Raw genomic sequence first — 13,190 nt, 5'->3', positions numbered from 1 at the left:
TACTGAAAGCTCATTTTTTGAGATATCAACCTAAATTTTGAAACACAACTTGTTCAGTTTTAGAGTCGCCCAGGTTTTAAATATATATATTTTACATAAAATATGAATAATAATTTTTTTTACATTGTACATTTCCATAAACTCAAACTTCTATAACTTTTTTCCTGTTTCACTTTCTTAATTTATTTCACTTCTACAAAAATCTGCCAAATGTCTTCTTTAAAACAAGACCAATTGTACGTCTATACTCCAAAGCATTCTTTAATTACAACCATTTAAGTTCGAAATGTGCATTTTAACGTCTACTCAAAAAAAGGGGGGTGACAGTTAACAGGTTAATGATGTTTCCTTTAATTATTCCTTTGGCTTCAGATTTACTGAGTGGTACGTACAAGTCAAGATCTCCTCATGCTTCAAAGCCTGTTTTGCTAATTCATCCACATCCTCATTTCCCTTAATCCCTCTGTGAGCTGGGGTCCACATAAATACTATCAACATATTCATATTTTTAATTCTGTACAACATTTTATAAATCTCATTTACTATTTCTTGCCTACTGTGAGATGTAAATGACTGCAGTGACATACATTGTTTGTAACCAATATATTAATGTATGTTGTTGTATGTACGGACTTTGCACGTTGTCCAAGACAAATTTCCCAGTGATGGGACTAATAAAGTATAAAGTAAACCTATCTTCAACCTACTGCAATATTTCCACAACCTTTTTGTCCCTGTATTTTTTCCAGGAAATATAAGTCAACTGACACTGAAGGAAACAACCAAGGTGGTGTTACTGATATTGGCACTGTCTGAATATATCTTCCTTGCCTTAAAGGGATAGTTCAGGATTTTAGACATGAATCTCTATAGCTTCCCCATAAGCAGTGTGGTGCATTGACCATGACTTACCCCCGACAGCGTCCTGTGAGCCGAGCTCCGGTCCAGTTTTGGTCAAGATGAAATTAGTCCGGCAAGATTCCTGGGGTCACGGCAATAAAGCTTTTTTCTTCTCAAATCAATATGTGTTCAAAAGAGTGATATATTTGCGTCACTAAAACGTTGTCTATGGAGAGGTCAGGCCTCGTAATGGCTTGGCACTATTTTCTCCCCTGTCATATCACTGCGCGCTGCCGCTACCTACAGCCAGCTGCGAGCTGCGCAGGCGCACACCACTTTTTCAGTTGTTCGGCAGTGTTTACAGCAGTGTTTACGTGCTCAGAACAGCTACACGAATAAGCTAACATAGCTACTCACCAAGAGCGATCAGTTTGTACAAGCTTTGTAGAAAACTTGTTCAACTTCTCTGTCCATCCTCTCTCTTTCTGTCCTTTCTAACTCCATCTGGCGTAACTCGTCATCTGTGTATTCAGGTTCGTAAAGATCCTTTTGGCTGTGTGTCGAAGTCAATGTTGTCATCGTCGCTGCTGTAGTCAGACATGTTATCGTTCTCTTTACGAGCTGTAAACAAAGTGACACGTGCGCGGCTCCCAGCTGGCTGTAGGTAGCGGCAGCGCGCAGTGATATGACGGGGAAGAAAATAGTGCCAAGCCATTACGAGGTCTGACCTCTCCATAGACAGCGGTTTTGTGCTGCAAATATATCACTCTTTTGAACACATATTGATTTGAGAAGAAAAAAGCTTTATTGCCGTGACCCCAGCAAACTTGCCGGACTAATTTCATCTTGACCAAAACTGGACCGGAGCTCGGCTCACAGGACGCTGTCGGGGGTAAGTCATGGTCAATGCACCACACTGCTTATGGGGAAGCTATAGAGATTCATGTCTAAAATCCTGAACTATCCCTTTAATGCCAGAGATGGGACCAAGTCACACATGTGCAAGTCTCAAGTAAGTCTCAAGTCTTAACCTTCAATTCTCAAGTAAGTACCAAATATTTTTTTCTTGGGCAAGTCAAGTCACAGGCTATGTCAAGTCAAGTCAAGTCAAGTCAAGTCAAGTCAAGTCAAGTCGTGTAGTAGGTCAAGTCAAGTCCAAGTCAAGTCACCTTATTATTATCATTTTACCTGCAGAATCTGATCTTAATAAAGTGAAAATACAAGAAATAAGTAACTGTCAGTAAATTACAATAATTTGGATTTGCATTGTAAATACTCATGTTCAGTAAAATACATCATGGGATCAAACAAAATTGTAACTTCATAAAATTATTTATTTTTCACTTCTGCCAACAGTGTTTGAAATGTTTTAAATTTTCAACATTGAGTCCATAAAACAAATAACAGCTTAACATCTAACAGACTCCTCTCTGAACACCTGCTTCTCTATCTCTCAAACACAGTTTATGTACAACATTAAACTTTGTTACATTTCTCCTCTCTCTCTCACACACACACACACACACACACTCACTCTCGCTCTCTCTCACTCACACACTCTCACTCTCTCTCTCTCACACACACACACACTCCCTCTCTCTCTCTCTCTCTCTCTCTCAGAGACGCGTTTTTTTTGACAGCCTGCTTAAGCCTATGTGTTATACTCCAGTTTGGACGCGTACACGATAGCTGCGCACAGCTCGGACGCGGACTACTTGTATTTATACTTTCTGTTGAGGTCCGCTCGGTGAACGCGTTCAACGCATGCGCAGTAGATCGGCTTGCGTTGTTTTAGCCTAGTGACCGCGCGTACTTGACAGCACAGTCATAAAAAATGGGAGGCACGCGGATGTCCGCAAGGAGCCTGATTAACACTTAAGTCATTCAAGTCATCGTGTCTCAAGTCAAGTCCCGAGTCTTTAACTTCCAAGTCCGAGTCAAGTCTCAAGTATTTTATTTTTTTGTCAAGTCAAGTCACAAGTCATAAAAACAGCGACTCGAGTCGACTCGAGTCCAAGTCACCAAGTCACAAGTCCCCATGTCTGCTTAATGCCATATCTCCAGCTATTTCCTCACATTTCCATGCAAAGCATCCCCGTTTGACCCTTTCACTCTCCCAGCATGGTAGCAGTGTCTTTGTTGTAGGATGTCGATCCTCAGAATGCCCTTGTAGATTTATCCAGTAATTCATCATTAACTGTTTACATCTAATGTGCAGCTGCAATTCCCCCACCTCAACCTGAAGAGCAGCCACAGGAGTTGTTTGCACAGCAGAGTCTCAAGGCTTGAGCTTGCACCACCTCCAACTTCTTTAACCTGTTAACTGTCACGCCCATTTTTGAGTGCAGGCCTGCAAAGTTGTTGTCGAAATTCAAATGAATGTAATTCTGGAACGCTTTTGAATATAATCCTCATTCTGGTCTTGTTTTAAAGAAGAGATTTTGAGGTTTATTGCACAGGTGTCTGAAATTTAAAAAAATAAATAACAAAAAAGTTATAGCTGTTTAAGTTTATTGTAATAAAAAAGTAGTGCAATAAAATTTTTATATTTTATTAAAATAATATATAAATAAAAATTTGGTTCACCCTAAAATTTATATGAAATAAAAGCCATAGTTCTAAAGAAGTTGTGTTCCAAATTTGAGACTAATATCTTAAAAAATGAGATTTTTATGAGCTGTTATACCAACAAAGGCCACTAGGTGACATTCATGCCCAGTTGATGATTCCTAAAGGACACTTGTTACCACTTGACATCACACCACAACACAGATTGATATCCTTTTTTTTATTATTCAAAACATTGTTTTCAAGATGTAAAATATTTTTTTAGAGTATAAACAGTTCATTAATTGATTTTTTTTTCAATGAATATATATGAAAGAAAGATAATGAAATAATAATGAAAGATGTACAAATATGTTGAAACAACAACTATTACTACTATAAATGACTTCATACAACTGTACATCACTATATATAATTATTTACAACTTTTCAGTAATAAGCTTTGATCTGTGGTGTGCAGAGTGATGGGAAGACTGAAAAGTCTTATTACTTATTTTTATCATGCCAATTGTTGAAACAATCTCGATGTGGCAAGAAGCAGAGAGCCACATTACATGCTGAGCAGATGACTGGGGTCTTCTTGTGGCACGCTTTGCATTTCCTTCTAGAAGCACGCTTGGACTGTGCAATGTGCTTTGGTCTGTGGTGTGCAGAGTGATGGGAAGCAGGAGCAGCAGGTGGAGTAGGAGCAGCAGGTGGAGCAGGTGGTGGCATCCAGTCAGCCAGCTCACAAACTAGAGCTTCTCGAAACTCTCTTTGGTTTTTTGCCCTCTTGTTCTGCAGTGCAGCCAGCTGCTGGTGGATTATGAATGAATTCACCACCGCAATGTCCAAAAAGTGGTAGAACAAAGTGTGGTACCACTTTCTAGTTTTCCGCAGCACTGTGTAATACCCAATGAGGGCATCGGATACATCAACTCCTCCCATGTTCCTGTGTGTAAAGCAAGCATAACAATAATCAATACATAAAATAGCTATTAACATTTTTGCATTTCCAGCAAATCAGCAATTCCAGAAAAAATGTTTGACTCACTTATTGTAGTCCAACACTGCAGCAGGAACGGGAACAGTCTTTTCTGTCCATTTCCCATCTGGAGTTTTGACCCTCCTTTGCACGGTCTGGTCTCCATTGGCTGAATGAAAGGAAGAACACATCAGGACTTCTCTTGTGTCCTTCCATTCCACAAAGAGAAGTTGATCATCCCTGATCCACCTCATGCTCCCACGGGGTGCAGTTTTTGGCAGCTTGTTGAGGGTGGTTTTAGGGAAGCCCACCCTGTTGCACCTAATGGTTCCACAGGCCCAGAAGTTTTTTGCAAGGAGATCCCTAAAAAGCATTGGGCTAGTGTAGAAATTATCTACGTATAGTTTATAGCCTGACCCCAAGACTTTTTCATCTACTAGAGCCATCACTGAGTCGTAGCTCAGCCCTTTGTTCTGTTGGCTTTGAGCTACGGGGGATTTGCCTTCGTAAATGAAAAAATCCCAGGTATAGGCATGGCTTGAGTCTACAAGTACGAAGAGCTTGTACCCCCACTTTGTTGGCTTATCTTTATGGTACTGCTTTAGACCAATCCTTGCCTTAGATGCCACCATTCTCTCGTCGATGCTGATATTCTGGTGTGGATGAAAGTAGCTCTTGCATCCATCACGAAGCTGATCATATAATGGCTTTAGTTTGCAGAGCCGATCATAGGCAGGTGTACCTTTTTTCTTCAGGTTTTCAGCATCCACTTTTGGATTACTCAGGTGAAGTGCTGAAGAGATAGCACTGAATTTTCTGCATGACATGACTGATGCTGGGAAGCTGATACTATAAAGCCTGGAGCCATTCCAATAGTCTGTCACTGCCGGTAGCTTTACCAGACCCATGTAGATGACAACTGCAATGAAGGAGAACAAGTCCTTCTGACATATGTCTTGCCTTGGTCTCCTAGTGGTATTCAGGTGCTCAGTGTAGGCATTTGAATTTTGTATTATGGTCTGGCAAACAGATGATGAAAAGAACAGTTGAAATAGCTCCAGAGGACTGTAGGATTCTGTTGAAATAATCTGAGGCCCAGGATTTCGAGCAGGTCTAAACAATGGTTCACGTGGTGAAATATCTGGCTCATCTGATGTATGCCATCTATCTTCAGTGCCAGATGAAAAAGATTGGATCTGTCTTCCACGCCCTCTGTCTGTCCCTCTCTTGGTGCTTCTTCCTCTTCCTCTCTCACTTCTTCCTCTTCCTCTCTCACTTCTTCCTCTTTCTCTCTCACTTCTTCCTCTTCCTCTCTCACTTTTTCTTCCTCTTCCACTTCTTATTTCACTGCTTCTCTCTCCGTTTCTTCTGCTCTCACTGCTTCTCTCTCTTACTCTTCTTTCACTACTTATCTCTCTTTCTCTTCTTCTTTCAATGCTTCTCTCTCTTTCTCCTCCTCTCTCACTTCTTCCTCTTCCTCTCTCACTTCTTCCTCTTCCTCTCTCACTTTTTCTTCCTCTTCCACTTCTTATTTCACTGCTTCTCTCTCCGTTTCTTCTGCTCTCACTGCTTCTCTCTCTTACTCTTCTTTCACTACTTATCTCTCTTTCTCTTCTTCTTTCAATGCTTCTCTCTCTTTCTCCTCCTCTCTCACTGCTTCTGTCTCGTCCTTTCCCTGTTTCACTGCTTCTCCGTCTGGTTCTGGCTCTCCCTCTCCCTCTGTCTCCGAAATTACTAGGAGCAGCTGAAGTAAGTGATTCCGATGATGATGGTTGGCATCTTTGTTCAGCAGTCCAGTCCTCATCAGAAGTATCGTCTTGACACCTGTATTATAATATGCAATAATATGCATATATAAACAATACATATTGGCATATAAAAATGAAAAACTATAGCAGTGCATTTCAAGAGAATAAATATAATACACATCAAATTTATATGCACATTTGTATGTTCCATTACATACATTAGTAATGACTATAATGAAATGTATAAATTTAGCAAAAAATAAACTAAATATAATACATAATTACACATCATGTCAAATTTACACACTGCTCTCTAACATACTGCATATTAGTAAAGATGGTATAAATGTATGAACTTACCGATTTAGTGAGGTATCTGAAAATTCTGCTTCTGGAAAAAGCATGTCTGGTTCGTCATCACTGGACTCCTCCCGCTCTTCATCACTTGATTTGCAAAGCTCATCTACAACTTCTAAAAGTGTATAAAATGTCGTTTTCTGTCTCTTCGGATCCATGTCATGACCATGAAGTGTGGAGTGTCGAAGTGCAAATAAAATGGTTGCTCCTAGCCCTTGCAGGTTTACATTTGTACACTATGTTGACAAACATTCAGCAGCAGTTTTCAAACTGCAGGTGGACATGTGATTAGCAACAGGAGGCAATTAGCTTTTGATTGGATAATAGTTTGTCAAAGTCAGGTTTCAAAGAGGCCATTGGCCTGCTGCGTTGCTGGGGACTCACGAGGGTTAGATACAGCTCTAGCTGCTCTGTTTTGGTTATTGAGACTTACTTGAATGACTTGCCTGATCATTTTTGGATAAAGGTAGATGTTTCTGATCAGAAGCCTTTATCATACACATTGACTAGAGTGCTGATACAGAAACCTCCCAGAAAAAGTGAATTTCATGTATGATCATGCATCAACTGGACATGCATTACAGTTTTCATTGAAGACTTGCTACTGTACATCAACCATTAAAAATATATAAATTTTCGATTGTATTCTCAATATTTTTGGACAAATACTAGAAAATATATTTAGTTTGGATTATTAGCATAAAAACTGAACTTTAAGTCACTGTAAGTGTGTTTATTGGTTTTTCATAACAAAGGTCACAACTCCTGGTATAGTTTTGATTTTTTCGCTAATTTCTCTTGTCACAAATTGATAAATGTTTGTCACTACATAATATTTCCTGCAAAACAGTGGTCAAATATGAAAAGTACACACTTAGAGCTTTCCAACGATATATTGTTTGTCAATATTAGATCAGGTTAAGTATAGGATATAATTGTTTTAAACATGCAATGACAAATGGGCCCACCGGTGGGCCAGTGACAGTTAACAGGTTAAGGAAGTTTTTGCTGCTGATCCATAAGCAATATACCCATAATCTAATACTGATCTAATCAATGCTGTATACAAATTTTTACTAGCAACCCTACTTGCCCCCCATTCTGTCCCTGTTACGCATCTCATCACATTCAGTATCTTTTTACACTTAGTATTTATCTTACTGATATGTTCATTCCATGTCAACTTTTCATCAAACCACATACCCAAAAACCTAAAGACTTTTACTTGCTCTATCTTTTGCCCATACATCTTTACCTGAACATCGACCCCTCTCTTTTTAGTGAAGACTACTATCTTAGTTTTTTCAATTGAAAACTTGAATCCCCATGCAAATGACCATCTTTTCACCACATTAATTGCCTCTTGTATTTTACCCTTAATATGATTAATGTTCCTCCCCCTTTTCCATAAGGCTCCATCATCAGCAAACAATGACTTTCCGATATCCCCCTGAACTTGAGAAAAAACATCATTAATCATTATGGAAAAGAGTATAGGGGTAATGACACTGCCCTGCGGAGTACCATTTTCTACTATATATCTACCACCAATACCCCTAACAAGGCTCAAAATAGCCTCACACTAACACGGTAGCATAATGAGGGTCCCTACATGCAAACCGAAGCATTGAGAACTTTGTAAGTGTACAGACAGTTTAATAAGAAGATACTTTATAAAGACAGTACATTACGCGTATACAGGCAGGAGCCATCTTGGAAAACAGTCTCGACTAGTCGAGTCACGAACGCCGTGCTAAGTGAGCTGGTTGATAGGAATTACGTTTTTTAAATTATTTTTTATAATTATTTTTATTTATTTATTTATTTTCTCTGTTGCGTTCAGTGCTTTCTTCCGGAAACAACGGACCATATGAGATTCCAAGTCACAAATCTAATTACATTCGCTAACCGCCAAGTGCACCTTGTTCGGAAACGTGCTTTACCCTTACCGGTAGTTTGTGCTTCAGCATATAAACAACAGCGTCAATATTGCCATACATACAGTCGGCATCTAGTCATAGTTGGGAACGTGGCGAGGGTGGAGTCGGCGTGGGGGAAAACACTGCGAACATCGTGTGTATTTTGTTGAAGAGAGGCCATATGAGAATGGCATTTCCCTCGCTTTACCTGACCTCTCATCTCGACGTAAAAATAGGAAAGGTCATAATAAAAAGTTCACAGCTCAGTGTGTCACAGCCAATGTAGGGGAACTTGCTGAGCTAATAAAAAATATAACCATTTGAAATGTACTGCTGAATAAAGAGGTCATTGTTCAGCTCTGCTTCCCTCAGTCCAGTAAACCCTCAAGTCATGAGAGTCAGCAGTCCTCGGAACAAAGGACCTTGTATCTATAGCCGCTTGCTAAACAATATACACGCTTGCTTAAAGGCGCTTACGTCTGCTTAAAGACAGCCACGCTTACTAAAGAGAAGCCACACGGGACTTTCTGGCTGTCACCAATTATACCTATGGGCTGTCGCCAATTATACCTATGCATGAACAATGAATTCAAGACTATTAAAGAAGAGACCTGGACAGGACTCTTTGCCCTTCCAGGCCTTCCTTGCAATCTCCATAATCTATAACTAAGGATGCAGCCAACGAACTATCTTGGTTAATAAAGAATATGACCATCTAAAAGTGTTCTGCTGAATAAAGAGGTGGTTGTTGTCACATCTCTGCATCTCTCAAACCCAGGGCCGGATTATCCATAGACGGGATTGGGCGAGTGCCCTGGGGCACCAGCCAATAGGGGGGCACCAAGTGATTAAGATAATGACTAGACTTTAATAAATATTTTTCATGTTTTGTATATATATTATTTTGCTGGAAGAGATGCAGATACAAAATGAACAGTTAATGATACAATATATACAGAGAGAATATTAATTATATCCATAAAGAATTGACCGTTTGCAAAACCCCGCCCTCGAACGGTCCTCGTCCAATCCTAGCTCAGCAACTGTAACTAAGGAGAAGGACCCCCGTGACCGTCAAACATTGCGATTTTCAGCAAGATGGTGAAACGATGCGACTATGGCACCTGCAAGTCTGACACCAGGTACCCCAAAAGTTTATAGGGAGGGGTCGTTTTTTTCGCCTTTCCAAAGCCCAAGATCCAAGCGGAAAGATGCCGACAATGGATTAAGACAACCCCGACAACCTTCACTCATGGGCGTCAGTTTGGTTTGAAATGTGCTGGGGACAGAGACGCATTCGGAAGTGCATTTTCAGAAGTGCTGGGTATAATGACGCATTATTTATTTTTTTCTCTTTCGCGCAGGTCATGTTTTGAAAGACGATGTCCTGTAGCTTACTAATGTAAATAAATAAAAATGTATACAAAAATGTGATGTCCAACTCGTTTTATGAATAAGAAAGCCTTACGTTTTCAAAAAGCATTAGACATCTCTGACCCACTAATTTACTTCATAAGTACCATGCTGACAATATGACATGACGTGGTTTAACAATGATTACCAAATTTACTTCAAATGTTGTCACCCAGGGGCACTACACGGTGTTAATCCGGGCCTGCTCAAACCACATGAGAGTGCAGTGACAAGAGTCATTATCCACAAATACAAAGGAACTGTTGTATCTTCAGGTGCTTGCTAGAGAACAAGCCGCTGGCTAGACATAGTAATGCTTGCACAGAAATAGCAGGACTACACTTGCTAAAAAACAGCAAAGATTATAGAAGGCCAAGGCGAAACTCTGTTGTGTTATGGGTAACAGTCTGTAGATGGCGCTGCGGAGGCGCGTCCGCCATTATGGACTGAAAGCTGCTGAAATCGTTAGCGCCAGTCAATGGCAAAATCAATGCCTCTTCTCTCACAAAAAGAAAAAATACAAAAAAACGTCTCATACACAAATGCACACAATAGATGGTGGTGTATCTTATGGCACCACTTCCATTTTAGTACTGTTTATAGTTCATGTGTGCACTTGCTAGATTGCACATCTTTTTTGTACCTTTCCGCCTGTAATAGGACATTCACAGATAGTTTTTTTTCTTGCCATTGAAACGTTCACTGTGTGCACTTTCACTGAAGATGTTGAAAAAACAAGTTGTTAATATTTTTGTGATATTCTATGTAAAAGATTAACTGTCTTTAGAAATGTTAATTTATAATTTTATTTATTTATTTATTTTTCCAAATCATAATATGATTATATATTATGTATACAGTATATATTATATATGGTGATGTTCACTAATTTCAAAATCAACATTTGAATAAATATCTTATTACTGTGTGTCTACCTATATATTATTTCATGAATTTCTGTTATTCATATAACAAGGAAAATGCATAATAGAACATAAATATTGATAGATTAAAGGTTTGCAGTAATTTTATAATTGTATCTTTGCAAACCGTAAGTGGTAGGCTAATGAAGCCGATTCGGTGGGGGACATACCCTTACGAAAAAGTACTATAGGAATCTTATAGTATTTTGGGAAAAAATATTATAGTAATCTTATAGGAATAATATAGTAATTTGGGACATACTATAGAAGTATGATAGGACTACTATAGAAATACTATAGCAGCTTTAAAATATTATAGAGGTATTACAGAACATCACAGAAATCTGTTATGTTCTGTAATACCTCTATAATATCCTAGAGCCGCTATAGTATTTCTATAGTAGTCTTATAGTACCTCTATAGTAACATTTTGTCCCAAAATACTATTTTCCTAAGGGTAATTAGGCCATATTTAGATATGACGGCCAGAAATTTTTTTTGTTATGTTAAGTTGGTTCAGTGCCATTGACTCCCATTATTTTTCGGTGTTTTCCTTCAGTTTTCAGTCCATAATGGCGGCCGCGCCGTCACGTCATGGGGGTAACTGTTGCTATGGAGCGTTCTATTGACCCTTTTACAGCCCACGTGATCAAATAAAAGGCAATGGAAGTGGCATTTTGGTCGCATTTTGGCAATGGAAGTGGTGTTGTTCCCCACTGGCTAATGTGTTAGAAACTCCGAAAGTTTATCAAAGTTTATCAAAACGGTTTCCCAGCATCAAAATGTCTGGTTGTTGCGGTTACGGTTGCACTAATCGATATTCCACCAAGGGGCTTAAGTTTTATAGGATTCCGACAGGATCACGGCCGTTTCAGAAGTGTAAGATACTGGAGACAATAAAGACAGCGAGTGAAACTGCACGATAGCTGATTTTTACTGAACAGCACGCAAAAGCAGCTAATGCTGATATGTATACAAAAAGCACTGGCGCAGACAACGTAACAGCGCGCTCTAGTGGCAACACATTACATTACATCTCCCCTTCTTCAGCTTGGTTGGGGAGACACCATGGATAGATAGCAGACTAAATAACTGAAAGTTTCTAAGTCAATTTAAATGGCAAAATAATGACATTAAACAAAGGTACCACACTTGACATACTTCTTTAACTATTCAGGAGCAACTTGTTAATTACCAACAATTGAATGCTATCAACAAAACAGTTAGGCCTACTGGATTATTTCACTCATGGGCCAATGGGCTACAAATTCAGTCTTTCAGGGGGCTTAACCACTCTGCCATGCTTAGTGATGTAGGGCAGACAGGGCTGAGGTTTATCCACATTCAGGGGTTCCTTAGCAGGTGATGCTGAAGTCCCCACTAGGGGAGGAATCAGTTCCTCTTGTTCTGGAAGAGCATCAGGCAACTCCTCCCAAGGCTCATTTTGCATGAGGTGACGGGACTGATTCGCTCTTGCAGTGCTTTTGCGAAGGTGCTGACAGTTCCGGCGGAACTCCACACCACCAGAGTTGACGATGTAAGACCTGGGTGTGCTGCGGTGACGCTGGATGACAACAGCTGGGGACCATTTGGCATGGCCGGGGTAGGGCTGCATTCTGACTTCTTGGCCTGGCACCAGCGCAGGGCGAGTGTGCATCGTCCTGCCTTTGTCATAGTAGTACTTCTGGGAAGCTTTGGACCTATTGAGCAGGTGTCTGATTTTCAAAGAGTTGTAGGCCTTTGGGATAAGCAGTTGTTGAGCTGCAGGGAGTTTGTTTCTGGGTCTTCTGCCCATGAGCAGCTGCGCTGGGGACAACTCTACTGTCTCTAGAGGGGTTGTTCTGTAGTCCAACAATGCCAAATGTCTGTCTGGTGCTTTGTTCCAAAGCCTTTTCACCGTTTGTACTGCACGCTCGGCCTCTCCATTTGAGTGAGGTGTGTGAGGTGATGATGTGAGATGTGATATGCCATAGCTCTCACAAAAATCTCTGAATTCCTCTGACACATACTGGGGCCCATTGTCTGTTCGTAGGACAGTAGGAATCCCATGACGACTGAACTGTGATTTCAACACTTCAATGGCAGTACGGCTTCTCTGATCTTTAAGCTCGTCCACTTCAATGTATTTTGAAAAATAATCCACGAGAAGAATGAAATGTTTGCCATTAAATTCAAAGATGTCTGAGGCCACTAGCTCAAATGGCAGTTCTGGGGTTTCAGTTGGCTTTAGAGGCAATCTTGGTAGTTTGTTTTGGAACTCTGCACATTTGCTGCAATTCTTCACCACCTCCTCTATCTCTGCGCTCATGCCCGGCCAGTAGAGCACCTCCCGCGCTCTCTGTTTGCTTTTCACAATCCCTAAATGAGACTGGTGTATGAGTTTTAACATGTGCTGTCTCATGGTGGGTGGTATTACTATACGCAGCCCTTTGTACACCACTCCATCACATATGGTCAG

The 13,190-nt window shown here is 40.2% G+C and overlaps 1 protein-coding gene across 1 annotated transcript in view; it reads right to left on the bottom strand.

The window, feature by feature from the left end:
* LOC311302232 (uncharacterized protein) overlaps positions 1–13,190 on the bottom strand; it is a 340,899-nt gene that overhangs the window by 88,254 nt on the left and 239,455 nt on the right. The window lies entirely within an intron of this gene.

The sequence above is a fragment of the Rutilus rutilus genome (assembly GCF_951802725.1).
Source record: "Rutilus rutilus genome assembly, chromosome: 1".
NCBI classification, from domain to species: domain Eukaryota; kingdom Metazoa; phylum Chordata; class Actinopteri; order Cypriniformes; family Leuciscidae; genus Rutilus; species Rutilus rutilus.
The sequence above is the reverse complement of the archived record's forward strand: the minus strand, read 5'-3'. Positions and strand labels throughout refer to the sequence as shown.